Source organism: Amblyraja radiata, chromosome 2 (assembly GCF_010909765.2).
Source record: "Amblyraja radiata isolate CabotCenter1 chromosome 2, sAmbRad1.1.pri, whole genome shotgun sequence".
Lineage (NCBI taxonomy): Eukaryota > Metazoa > Chordata > Chondrichthyes > Rajiformes > Rajidae > Amblyraja > Amblyraja radiata.
This window is the reverse complement of record NC_045957.1, coordinates 95,857,865-95,872,506: the sequence shown is the minus strand read 5'-3', so window position 1 is coordinate 95,872,506 and position 14,642 is coordinate 95,857,865. Positions and strand designations below refer to the sequence as shown.

Here is a 14,642-nt window from a genome sequence, read left to right as displayed (position 1 = left end):
CGCCACGACCGCTGAAAACCAACGCAGAATCACTCCCTGGAGCTGGAGTAACTCCCTGGAGTAACTCTTGCTTCTTGGTTTCCTGGTCCTCCAAAAATATTCCAAATGGAATTTAAACTGGAGTGGACTCACCACCACCAAACTCCAAACTCTGAACAATAACAGCCTATTGCACTTTGTTTATTTATTGTGTATATATATGGTATATGGTATATAGACACTGAACTTTTATCTCCTGTTCTGTATTATGTTTACATATTCTGTTGTGCTGCAGCAAGCAAGAATTTAATTGTCCTATCTGGGACACTTGACAATAAACTCTCTTGCCTCTTGACTTGGACTTAAGCAAAAAAGGGTTCTTGGGGGAAAAAAAGCTACCTTAAATTTTGTTGTGTCTGGTTGGTTAACTATGGCAGGGTGAAGACCATTTCATGCTTTATTTGTGCGGGGGAACTCCATGGAGCAGCCAGCATTTCTGGATAGAAGAAATTGGGTGACGTTTCGGGTAGAGACCCTTCTTTAGATTTCCTCTGGTTTTAGTGTTTTTAGTTAAATTTAAAGATACAGCGTGGAAACAGGCCCTTCGGCCCGCCGAGTCCACGCTGACCACCGATCACCCGTACTCTAGTTCTATCTCACACATCAGCGACGTAAGTCAAGAGTGTTTTATTCCCTCACGTCCCAGTTAGAACAATGAAATCCTTACTTGCAGCAGCACAACAGAATATGTAAACATAGTACTCTGTAAACAATGTTATAAACGAGAAAATAAATCATTGTATATATATGAATATATAACTAATATGTGTGTGTGTGTTTGTGTGTGTGTGTGTTTGTAATATATATACCCACACACACACACAATTTCCCTCCTGGGATTAATAAAGTTCTATCGTATAGTATTGCGTATGTATGAAGGAACTGCAGATGCTGATTTAAACTGAAGATAGACACAAAAAGCTGGAGTAACTGAACAGGTGCAGACAGAATCTCTGGACAAAAGGAAAATATTACATAGAAACATAGAAACATAGAAATTAGGTGCAGGAGTAGGCCATTCGGCCCTTCGAGCCTGCACCGCCATTCAATATGATCATGGCTGATCATCCAACTCAGTATCCCGTACCTGCCTTCTCTCCATACCCTCTGATCCCCTTAGCCACAAGGGCCACATCTAACTCCCTCTTAAATATAGCCAATGAACTGGCCTCGACTACCCTCTGTGGCAGAGAGTTCCAGAGATTCACCACTCTCTGTGTGAAAAAAGTTCTTCTCATCTCGGTTTTAAAGGATTTCCCCCTTATCCTTAAGCTGTGACCCCTTGTCCTGGACTTCCCCAACATCAGGAGCAATCTTCCTGCATCTAGCCTGTCCAACCCCTTAAGAATTTTATAAGTTTCTATAAGATCCCCTCTCAATCTCCTAAATTCTAGAGAGTATAAACCAAGTCTATCCAGTCTTTCTTCATATGACAGTCCTGACATCCCAGGAATCAGTCTGGTGAACCTTCTCTGCACTCCCTCTAGGGCAATAATGTCCTTCCTCAAATTTGGAGACCAAAACTGTACGCAATACTCCAGGTGTGGTCTCACCAAGACCCTGTACAACTGCAGTAGAACCTCCCTGCTCCTATACTCAAATCCTTTTGCTATGAAAGCTAACATACCATTCGCTTTCTTCACTGCCTGCTGCACCTGCATGCCTACTTTCAATGACTGGTGCACCATGACACACAGGTCTCGCTGCATCTCCCCTTTTCCTAGTCGGCCACCATTTAGATAATAGTCTGCTTTCCTGTTTTTGCCACCAAAATGGATAACCTCACATTTATACACATTATACTGCATCTGCCAAACATTTGCCCACTCACCCAGCCTATCCAAGTCACCTTGCAGTCTCCTAGCTTACATTTTGGGTTGAGTCTGAAAAATATTCCTGCACATCTTTGGAATGTGGAAGGAACCAAGAGCACCCGGAGAAAACCCATGCGATCAAAGGGAAATGGAACAAACTCCATACAGACAGCACCCATATTCCGGATCAATTCCGGGTCTCTGGCACTTTTAAGCAGCAACTTCATAGCCAATGTACTGCCCCATAGCCTTGAACTGAATTAAAACATACAGTAGCTGTAAAGGGGGACATAGCGTCACTTAGAGATTTAAGACTGAAAATGGATAGTTTATTTTTTTTTAGTAACCAAAGTTATCAACGCATAATATTTTGTGTGTTGGAAAATAAAATATAGTGGCACAGCTGGTGGACTTGCTGCCTCACACGCCAGAGATCTGTGTTCGGTCCTGTTCTCGGGCACTGTCTGTGTTGAATTTGCACATTCTCCCTGCAAGCATGTGGGTTTCCTCCCACATCCCAAAGACGCATTGGCTTTGTAGGTTAACTTCTCTCAGTAAAATTGCCCCTAATATGTAGGGAGAGGGTGAGGAAAGTGGGATAACAGAACTTGTGTGAATCAGTAGACAAAATTGCTGGAGAAACTCAGCAGGTGAGGCAGCATGTACGGAGCGAAGAAAATAGGCGACGTTTCGGGTCAAGACCCTTCTTCAGACTGATGTGAGGGTGGGGGGGGGGGGGAAGAAGAAAGGAAGGGGCGGAGACAGTGGGCTGAGGGAAAGCTGGGAAGGGGAGGAGAAAGCAGGGACTACCAGAAATTGGAGGTCAATGTTCATACCGCTGGGGTGTAAACTGCCCAAGCGAAATATGAGGTACTGCTCCTCCAATTTACGGTGGGCCTCACTCTGGCCATGGAGGAGGTCCAGGACAGAAAGGTCGGATTCGGAATGGGAGGGGGAGTTGAAGTGCTGAGCCACCGGGAGATCAGGTTGGTTATTGCGAACTGAGTGGAGGTGTTGTCCGAAGCGATCGCCAAGCCTGTGCTTGGTCTCACCGGTGTTGATCATACGCTGAATAATCCAACCACATTTTTGTTTGGAAGTGGAAAGAAATAATAGAAATTGCTTTCTTTGCAACTTGTAAAAAGAGATGAGATACTGTATTGTAATTTTGCTGCATGTCATTGTGGTATATATCATGTCTTGATTGGTGAATATGTTTAGTTTATGACTTTATTTGAAGCAGAAATAATATGTGAATGCTTCATTGAGCATAATTCCAACTGGTAACTACGCATTTCGTCCAAGCACATTATCGCACGGGTCATGCAAGCCGTCTTATATAACCACCTAAACTGTCATTTGGCAACCTAAAAAGCTGCCTAGGTTGCCTGGCTGGAAACAGAGAAAAAATGTTAAGTGAGACCCCTGTTGACCAACATGTCCCATCTAAACGAGTCCCACCCTCCTACGTTTTGCCCATATCCCTCCAAATCTGTTCTATCCATGTACCTGTCTAATTGTTTCTTAAACATCGCAAATAGTCCCTGCCTCACCAACTTCCTCCGGCAGCTCGTTCCGTACACCCACCACCTTTTATGTGAAAAAGCTACCCCTCAGATCATTACTAAAACTCTTTGTTTGTGCCGGCAATGTCACTGTTCTTTCCTATATTCTTCCAAACGCTAGGCCACAGCCTTCCATATTTCACATATTCTACTCTGATGTTTCCCATCGAAGCAATAAACATCTTCCTGTCGCATTCCGACTTATATTTCCGAAGTTATTCATGATCTAACGTTTCAAAAAAAAACAAAACCGCTTTCTCAGAGAGTGATGATGTCACAATGCCTCTCACAGTGCACCAATAACAATGGGCTCTCAGGCTGTCCAGGCCCTGGCGCTGCTCTACCATCTGGGTAGGTCCTGGGGCAGGGAATGGGAGTGAGGGGAGGAGGATGAGGGAAATGAGATGGGATAGAGTCTCTACCCCCCTCCCTCTCCGTCTCTACCCCCTCCCCCTCCCTCTCTACCCCCTCCCACTCTACCCCCTCCCTCTCTGCCACCCATCCCTCTCTACCACCCCCTCTCTACCACCCCCTCTCTACCTCCCTCTCTACTCCCCTCCCTCTCTACCCCCCTCCCTCTCTACTCCCCTCCTTCTCTACCCCCCTCCCTCTCTACCCCCCCCTCCCTCTCTACCACCCCCTCTCTACCCCCCTCCCTCTCTATCCCCTCCCTCTCTACCCCCCCTCCCTCTCTACCCCCCCTCTCTACCCCCCCTCCCCCTCTCTCTACGACCCCTCCCTCTCTAGGGAGTATTGAGTATTGGGACCTATGGGTGAGTGGTGAAATATTGCGTCCGGGGACCAGCCCTCCCCTGTGACGCCACAAGCGCCACCCCCCCTCCCCCTCCCTCCCCCTCCCCCCCCCCCCCCCCCCCACCCCACCCTCCATGCGTTGGGGGACGGGACCCAACGGGTCCCACTTGGTCTAGTTCTTATTAAATCTTTCTCCCTTCACCTTAAACCTATGTCCTCTGGTTCTTGAATCCCTTACTCTGGGCAAGGGACTCTGTGTGTCTACCTGATCTATCCCTCTCATGATTTTATACATCTCTATAAGATCCTCCCTCATCCTCCTGTGCTTCAAGGAGTCCCAGCCTGCTCAACCTCTCCCTATAGCTCAGACCTTCTGGCAACATCCTCGTAAATCTTCTCTGTACCTTTTCCAACTTGACAACATCTTTCCTGTAACATAGTGCCCAGAACTGAACGCAATACTCTAAATGCGGCCTCACCAACGTCCTATATAACTGTAACATGATCTCCCAACACTTGTACACAATACTCTGATCGATGAAAACCAATGTGCTAAAAGCCTTTTTGACCACCCTATCTACCTGTGATTCCACCTTCAAAGAAATATGTAACTGCACTCCTAGATCCGTCTGCTCTACAACACTCCGCACTGCCCGACCATTCACTGTGCAATTCTTCACATTTCTCTGTATTAAATTCCATCAACCATTCCAAACCTCATCTGACCAACCGATCAAGATCCTACTGCAATTTTTGACATCCATCTTCACTATCAGCAATATCACCCACTTTTGTATCATCTGCAAACTTGCAAATCTTGCCATGTACGTTCTCATCCAAACCAGGTGACGAACAGTAATGGGCCCAGCACACAGAAAGGTCGGATTCGGAATGGGAGGGGGAGTTGTAGTGCTGAACCACCGTCAGCACTACAGCCCAGTAGAACCCTGCACACCACTAGTCACAGGCCTCCTGTCCCCTTCCTTCCATGAACCCAACTTTCTATCTATTCAGCTATCTGTCCTTGGATCCCATGTGATCTAACCTTCCGGAGCAGCCTACCATGTGGAACCTTGTCAAATGCTTTGCTTGAAGTCCATATATACAACCAGGGCTGCGGAGTCGATACCCAAAACACCCGACACTGACTCTTTGATTTCTTGTGTATCCGACTCCAACTCCAACTCCGACTCCGATCCCTAGGTATAATAATTCAAAATCTGCTATGATGACATTACACAAGATGGCATTTCATAAGAACTACATGAATCATCAGGCTATCTTTTCTAGTTTTTTTTTAATATAGATAGAGAGTAAGAGAGAAAGAAAAAACAAAACAAAAGGCATGATAAAGAAGAATGGAATAATTTACTAATAATACATCGTTGGAGATAGGTTCGTAAATTATAAAGTATAACTTTTCATCTAATCCTGAGTTCAAGCATCAGGCTACCTTTTAAACCCATGTCCTTAAAGTTTTGAGTCTAATGGTTGTAGTTGTGCTATTGTGGGTTTTTTATTGTTTATTCTTGAAAAAAAACCATAATTCATTATACTAAAAGAATAAAAAATTACATATAGGCCTGTGACAAAATTAAAATTCCATTGAATTAAATAAAAATTATAAAAGCTTTACTCCTAAATTTATTAAACGAAGGCCACAGGCATGAGCTAAATGGCAAAATTATGACCAAAAAAAATTCTCAAGTGCAATAGACAATAGGTGCAGGAGTAGGCCATACGTCCCATCAAGCCAGTACCGCCATTCTATGTGATCATGGCTGATCATCCACAGTCAGTACCCCGTTCCTGCCTTCTCCCCATATCTGCTGACTACGTTATCTTCAAAAGCCCTATCTAGCTCTCTCTTGAAACTTTCCAGAGAACCAGCCTCCATCGCCCTCTGAGGCAGATAATTCCACAGACTCACAACTCTCTGTGAGAAAAAGTGTTTCCTCATCTCTGTTCTAAATGGTTTACCCCTTATTCTTAAACTGTGTCCACTGGTTCTGGACTCCCCCAACATCGGGAACATGTTTCCTGCCTCTAGTGTGTCCAAACCCTTAATCTTATATAATTATCTTTCAATAAAATGCCCTCTCATCCTTCTAAATTCCAGAGTATACAAGCCCAGCCGCTCAGCATATGACAGTTCCGCCATCCCGGGAATTAACCTTGAGAACCTACGCTGCACTCCCTCAATATCAAGAATGTCCTTCCTCGAATTTGGAGACCCCCAAAACTGCACAACATACTCCAGGTGTGGGCTCACTAGGGCCCTTGTACAACTGCAGAAGGACCCCTTTGCTCCTATACTCAATTCCTCTTGTTATGAAGGCCAACATGCCATTCACTTTCTTTACTGCCAGCTGTACCTGCAAGCTTACTTTCATTGACTGATTAAAAGAATAGAAATTAAAACTAAATGCATAGGTAGTTACGTTTGCTACCAAAGAACATACCTAAAATTTATTAATAACTTGTCCTTAGGAACAGAATTGCTTCTGCCAGATCCTCTTTCATTGAAGACCTTAAATCTGATTTAATTATTTTCAGTGCAGAGAACAATCTCTCCACGCTGACCTGAGTGGGTGGTATGGCTGTTACTATCATAGCTGCAAATGTTACTATTTCTGGATAAGCAGGAATGACTTCTTATACTGTAAATTTAGATGAGCGATCATATTTCCCTACTTTTAAACCACCAATAAAATCTTGCTTAAATTCCATTAGTTTAACATCATAAGGCAGCCTTCGCACATTTAAACGGGAACGCTTTGCTCTCGACTGTTCAATTTTATCTAAATATTTTGCAAAATCTGACCAAAATTTGAAGAGGATGAGAAGGATTTGGTACTCCCATCTTCATTTTGTGGTTCTGACTTTTCAGATAGTAGCCCTTTTATCTGAGCTGCAACATCACAGAGGGCCTCTTTTGCTTTCGCAATTTGATCTTCGCTCAACAAGATTCAGTTCATTGGATCTACGTAGACAGCAGCTAACAAGATCTGATTTTCAAGTTGCAGACCCTCTCTTTTCTTCATTGACGATACAATTCCTTCAGCAATTAATCCTCCAGCTTTGGATAGGTGAAATATTATTTTTTTCCACTCCCATAGGAATGTACGAGGAGTTAAATCCTCTGCTTGCAGCTTTTTGGTGACTGCATAAGGGTGAGCAAGCAAAGCTTCTAATTGTGATACCAACCTTCATTGACTTTTAGTCAGTAAGACACTGGGATTATCAATGTCGTCTAGAAAAGCTTTTAGGTCAACCAAACGCTTAACCATCATATATGTGCTGCCCCAGCGAGTTGTTTGGTCCAAAATAGCTCCCTTTCCTGCACGTCTCTGGAGGATAGCATCCCCTACTTGCCTCCCCTTACATATCAGAGTAGCTGCATGGCGTTCTTTCATTTAATCTCTTATTGCTATTCTGCTGTTTCAGTTTCAGAATCTGCATCAGAGATCTCCCTTTCAGTAGTGACTTGTTCTTCTTCAACTTTATTCATCTTTTCTATTGTGCTTTGCATATTTGAAGCATTATCAGTGATGATGCATAGAATCTGGTCTTTCTTAGTTTCAAAATCTTTCAACATTTCTTCCACTAAGTTGTGGAGATAAATGCTCTCATTGGAATTGTTTTGTCCATGCATGTTAAATTTAGATCACCATTAACAGCAAGTCTCTGACTTCAGCTTGAGTAATTCTCATGATGTGCTCTCATGATGTGCCATGGTGTCCTTTACTCCTAATGTCCAAGTTTCTATTTTGCTTTCATCAACAAATCTAGCATTAATGGCAAAATAGTTAACGAGTGGTGGCATCCATTTTAATGAACGTGAACCACTCCTTAAGAGTTTTTCAAAGCTTTTTCTTTCCATTCTTGACTTCTTCAAGTATGTTTTCTGATACTCTCCCTTGCCAGAAAAACTCCTAGTTTCTTAGCCATTTCTCCATTTAGGCCGAGAAAACTTGGTTGTGAAAATAACTACACCATTTCTTACAACAAGTTCGATAAGATGTTTCTTAAACATTTCTGTGGTCATTGTTACAGTTTAGTAGTCTGTAGCAATGAACCTTGCAAGTGATGCTTGTCCAGGTTGTCCCTCAGGAGATTTGTATTTTTGCTGACTTTAATGTAGTTGTAAGATTTTTTATTGTTTCTTGTATCTTTCTCGTTTACAACTTCTAAAATGTTAGGCTGGAAACGCTGCAAATGTCTCCAAATTTGAAGCTCTTGTTGGAGCATTTTGATCAGAGCCAGAGAAACATTGAGTTTTGTTTCACACAATCTTTCACCATCATCATCTTCTATCATACACTGACACACTAAATGTTTTTCATCCGTAGTTATTGTAAAATATTCAAAAACAGCAGATCTGGTTGGAGTTTTCTTTGCCATTGAGAAAGGGGCTTTAGATTTCAAACTTGCTAACTTGGGAAATTTTTAATTAACTCAAATTTTTTTCCTGAAAAATAAAATAATTAATGACATTAGTGAGTGAATAGTGCCTGAAATGGAATTATTAACATATTTTATATATCACAAAATACGGGGTTAAAGTATAGTAAATACCGGTGGAAGAACTGACATACTTTACTTACCTTTACTAACTCACTTTGGTAGTCTATTCATTGGTAATAATTAACTAACTTGAGGAAACTTCTTTTAAGGGATCAGGGGGGGTCAAGGGGATGCAGCCCCCCCCCCCCCCCGTTAGTTTAGGTTAAGTTAAAGGGGGGGGGGGTCAAAGGAACGCTAGTTGGGGTTAGCCGGTGTTTACTATACTTTTGCCTAAATGAGCCCTAACCTTTTTTTCCTTCATTACACAACCCCTTACTAACCTTCTAACCTAGAATATTGTGTCAAACATCCCACTGATAGTAGAAATTATAGTTTGTATTGATGAAAAATTACCAAATTCTTTGACGATTTTCCAAGACTAGTGTTTACTTCTGTTGAGAAGGAATTAATCACCACTGACGATTTATTTTGTAGTAAATCATGAAGATCCGTAATCTGTATTCATTTATAGTATATTTCCCCATAAATTAGTGACTAAATTTATCTTTTGAATTCAGAAATTATCCAGACATGTTCACTCAGTAGCAGGTGGAGGGAAATCAGCTGGTGATGGCATTTGTTTGCGTTTTGTTGTTCGTTGTTTTGCCGCCAGATGGCAGCACCGATGTGAGTTTTCATTCTCTCGGGTGGAAATAGAGTGTGCAGTATGTTTAAAAAGTGGGATTTTTTTTCCGATTTACGTAGTCTCTGAAATTTATGTTGAGGTCGGAGTCGGGACTTTTTTACTGACTCCGACTCCAGCAGCACCAAAATTGCTCCGACTCCACAGTCCTGTATACAATATCTATACAAGCTCTGCCCTCATCAATCTTTTTGGTCACATCTTCAAAATCGTTCGTGCGACACATTCTCCCACATACCAAACCATGAAGACTATCCCTACTTAGCCTTGCCCATCTAAATGAATGCATATCTTATCCCTTATCTTCCTATAGCCCAGTCCCTCAAGTCCTGACAACATCCTTGTAAATCTTCTCTGAACTCTTTCCAGCTTCTTGACATCTTTCCTATAGCAGGGTGACCAATATTTACAAATACACATGACAAGATGTTAAAAGTCCAAAGTGACAAATATCAATTTACTCCTTAGCCATAGATGATGTCCCCATCTTGTCAAGCTTTCTTTCAACTGTACCCCTTACACCCTGTAAGATACTGGTCAGGTCTGCATTTATGGTCTCCCATTCTTTCTTCTCCGAGGTTCCAGGCCATTTCACGTGAGGTTTGCTTCCGCTGATCTTTTTCTCCATGGCTGGTTTTCTTGGCTGGATGGGCTCCATATCTTCCTCTGCCTGCGTAACTGTGCTTGAGTTTCCTTCATCAGGGGGGCTGATGCCCTGCGAACTTTGGTGAGACTCCAGTCGCTGGACTTCATTCGACTGACTTGATTGACTTCTCAGGAAGTACTTATCAATGCGAGGTCCCTGTTTCCCCTCTCTCAAGCACCCTGGGCGGCAGGGCATTGTTGGTTGTTCTCCTGCTTTCCAGAGTCGCTGCCAGGCATTTGAGCACTTGATTATGTCTCCAGGTGTACCATCCTTGGGAGAGGCTTACTTTACACCCAGTGAGGATGTGCCTAAGTGTGGCTGGTGTTGAACACGGGGCATGATGGATCTTCGCCCAGACATTGGTTGGGCTAGGAAGGACATCATAGGTTGCCCGAATGAGGAAACATATCCTGCTCGCCTCCATCTCCCACATGTCCTTCCAGCTGATCTTCCTCTTTTCCACACTCTCCCATCTCATCCACTGGCCCTGTTTAGCTTGCAACACAGCCTTGGCACACCTACTCAACTCCTCCTGTCGGCGGACTTCGGCCGCGACCAACTTCCGGCGCTCCAGTGATGATGCCATGTTCCAGCAAGGTTGCTTTCCGCCAAGCCCCAAGCCACTTCTTCCGTGTTGGATTTGCCCTACCATGTCGCCTTGGTGGAGAGCAGATTTTGCCTGCTGTGTCGCATTCTTAGCCGTCCACTTCTTTCCTGAGGTACACCACTTGTCACAGGCTTCCAGTCTGAAAAACACCCTTCCACCATTACCCTCTGCTTTTTATCGTGAAGCCAGTTCTGTATCCAGTTAGCTAGCTCTCCCTGCATCCCACATGATCTAACCTTCCAGAGCATTCTACCCTACGGAAATTTATCAACAGCTGCCACAAGACCTCCCAACATTTATGCTCAATGTTTCAACTGATGAAGGCAAATGTGTTATATGCTCTCTTTATTACCCGCTCCACGTGTGTTGCCATTTTCAGGGAGCGATGGACTTGCATTCCAAAATCCCTCTGAACACCAATGCTTTTAAAGTTCCTGTCTCTATACACTGTAAATGGATCAATTGTAATCATGTATTGTCCTTCTGCTGACTGGTTAGCATGCCACAAAAGCTTTTAACTCTACCTCGGTACACTTGACTATAAACTAACCTGATATATTGTGTACTATGATTTTGCATTTGAACTTCCCAAATCCAACAACACACTTAGATGTGGATAAGACTGGCCCATAAATTAAGGTCCTAATGTGTAGAAAGAAACTGCAGATGCTGGTTTATACTGCAGATAGGCACAAAGTGCTGGAATAACTCAGAAAGTAACTAAACTAAACTAAACAGTGGAGATTCAAGAACATATTCATTGACATACTGAATCTTCTTAATCTTCTAAGGAAGGGAACGTGTTGATGGGCTTTCCTTATGTTTACATCAGTGTGTTAAACCCAGGAGAGATCTTCAGAGATGTACACACCCAAAAACTTGAAGTTATTGATTCTCTCCAATGGCAACGTGTCAATGAAGACAGGTTTGTGGATCCTTGGCTTTCCACTTCTAATGTCATCAACCAGATCTTGCTACCAATGAGAGCAAGATTGCAGTTCTGGCACCATTCAATTAGATTTGTCTTTTTCCTCCTATACTCTAACTCATCATTAACTGTAATTTGTCCAACAATGGTGGTGTCTTCAGCGAAGTTAAAGATGGAGTTCGAACTGTCCGGCTACACAGTCATAGCTATAGAGTGAGTAGTTTAGTTTAGTATCATGTGTACCAAGGTATAGTGAAAAGAGTTTTGTTGTGTTCTATCCAGTCAGCGGAAAGACTGACAATAGATAATAGGTGCAGGAGTAGGCCATTTCGCCCTTCGAGCCAGCACCGCCATTCAATGTGATCATGGCTGATCATCCCCAAACAGTACCCCGTTCCTGCCTTCTCCTCATATCCCCTGACTCCGCTATTTTTAAGAGCCCTATCTAGCTCTCTCTTGAAAGCATTCAGATAACCTGCCTCCACCGCCCTCTGAGGCAGAGAATTCCACAGACTCACCACTCTCTGTGAGAAAAAAGTGTTTCCTTGTCTCCGTTCTAAATGGCTTACTCCTTATTCTTAAACTGTGGCCCCTGGTTCTGGACTCCCCCAACATTAGGAACATGTTTCCTGCCTCTAGCTTGTCCAAACCCTTAACAATCTTATATGTTTCAATGAGATATCATCTCATCCTTCTAAACTCCAGGGTGCACAAGCCCAGCTGCTCCATTCTCTCAGCATATGACAGTCCCGCCATCCCGGGAATTAACCTTGTAAACCTACGCTGCACTCCCTCAATAGCAAGAATGTCCATCCTCAAATTAGGGGACCAAAACTGCACACAATACTCCAGGTGTGGTCTCACTAGGGCTCTGTACAACTGCAGAAGGACCTCTTTGCTCCTATATTCGATTCCTCATGTTATAAAGGCCAACATGCCATTCGCTTTCTTCACTGCCTGCTGTACTTGCATGCTTACTTTCATAGACTGATGTACAAGGACCCCCCAGATCCCGTTGTACTTCCCCTTTTCCCAACTTGACGCCATTTAGATAGTAATCTGCCTTCCTGTTTTTGCTACCAAAGTGGATAACCTCACATTTATCCGCATTAAACTTCATCTGCCATGCATGATAACAATCGAGCCGTTCACAGTGTGCAGATATAGGATAAATGGAATAACGTTTAGTGCAAGAAAAGTCCTATAAAGTCTGATTAAATATGATCCAGTCTCCAATGAGATAGATGGACTCAGGACTGCTCTCTAGTTGTTGATAGGATGTTTCAGTTGCCGAAAAACTGCTGGGAAGAAACTGTCCCTGAATCTGAAAGTATGTGTTTTCACACTTCTGTGCCTCTAGCCTGATGGGAGAGGGGAAAAGAGGGAGTGGCCGGGGTGAGACTTTGTCTTGATTATGCTGGTGGCCTTGTCGTGGCAGCATGAAGTGTAGGTGGAGTCAATGGAAGAGACATTGTGTGATAGTCTGGGCTGCGTCCACTATTCTTTGCAGTTTTTGGGGTCTTGGATGGAGCTGTTCCCAAACTATGCTGTGATGCATCTCGATGAAATGCTTTCATCATTAGAGCAGTACAGTAGAGTAGAGCAGGGGGCTGAGCGCGCAGCCTTGCATTGCTGCTGTGCTGATGGTTATCGAGGAGGATTGAGATGATGTACATCTCTAAAGTTTAAACGCGAAGAAAAGTCTCCAACAAAAGGGAGGTGAATCTGTGGAATTCTGTACTGAAGAGGGGTGTTGAGTCTCAGTTGATGAATATATTCAGGACCGAGATGTAATGCCAGATCATGAGACTGAGGTAAAAGATCAGTCATAATCTTATCGAACAGCAAAGGAATCATGAAGCACGGATATGATTCAGGACAGAAGCAGGGCCAGATAGGCTGCATCCCAGAGTACTTAAGGAAGTAGCTCCAGAAATAGTGGATGCATTAGTAATAATCTTTCAAAACTCTTTAGATTCTGGAGTAGTTCCTGAGGATTGGCGGGTAGCAAACGTAACCCCACTTTTTAAGAAGGGAGGGAGAGAGAAAACGGGGAATTACAGACCAATTAGTCTAACATCGGTAGTGGGGAAACTGCTAGAGTCAGTTATTAAAGATGGGATAGCAGCACATTTGGAAAGTGGTGAAATCATTGGACAAAGTCAGCATGGATTTACAAAAGGTAAATCATGTCTGACGAATCTTATAGAATTTTTCGAGGATGTAACTAGTAGCGTGGATAGGGGAGAACCAGTGGATGTGGTGTATCTGGACTTCCAGAAGGCTTTCGACAAGGTCCCACATAAGAGATTAGTTTACAAACTTAAAGCACACGGCATTGGGGGTTCAGTATTGATGTGGATAGAGAACTGGCTGGCAAACAGGAAGCAAAGAGTAGGAGTAAACGGGTCCTTCTCACAATGGCAGGCAGTGACTAGTGGGGTACCGCAAGGCTCAGTGCTGGGACCCCAGCTATTTACAATATATATTAATGATCTGGATGAGGGAATTGAAGGCAATATCTCCAAGTTTGCGGATGACACTAAGCTGGGGGGCAGTGTTAGCTGTGAGGAGGATGCTAGGAGACTGCAAGGTGACTTGGATAGGCTGGGTGAGTGGGCAAATGTTTGGCAGATGCAGTATAATGTGGATAAATGTGAGGTTATCCATTTTGGTGGCAAAAACGGGAAAGCAGACTATTATCTAAATGGTGGCCGACTAGGAAAAGGGGAGATGCAGCAAGACCTGGGTGTCATGGTACACCAGTCATTGAAAGTGGGCATGCAGGTGCAGCAGGCAGTGAAGAAAGCGAATGGTATGTTAGCTTTCATAGCAAAAGGATTTGAGTATAGGAGCAGGGAGGTTCTACTGCAGTTGTACAGGGTCTTGGTGAGACCACACCTGGAGTATTGCGTACAGTTTTGGTCTCCAAATCTGAGGAAGGACATTATTGCCATAGAGGGAGTGCAGAGAAGGTTCACCAGACTGATTCCTGGGATGTCAGGACTGTCTTATGAAGAAAGACTGGATAGACTTGGTTTATACTCTCTAGAATTTAGGAGATTGAGAGGGGATCTTATA

At 43.5% G+C, this 14,642-nt stretch overlaps 1 protein-coding gene and 1 long non-coding RNA gene across 2 annotated transcripts in view; one reads left to right on the top strand and one right to left on the bottom strand.

The window, feature by feature from the left end:
- hacl1 (2-hydroxyacyl-CoA lyase 1) overlaps nucleotides 1-14,642 on the top strand; it is a 119,241-nt gene that overhangs the window by 30,990 nt on the left and 73,609 nt on the right. The gene's annotated exons all lie outside the window — the stretch shown is intronic.
- On the bottom strand, nucleotides 5,287-13,596 carry LOC116991773. Its single transcript, XR_004416897.1, has 3 exons — nucleotides 13,585-13,596; nucleotides 12,274-12,281; nucleotides 5,287-5,457 (listed from the first exon to the last, which is right to left on the bottom strand). It is a non-coding gene; the product is annotated as an uncharacterized LOC116991773 (long non-coding RNA).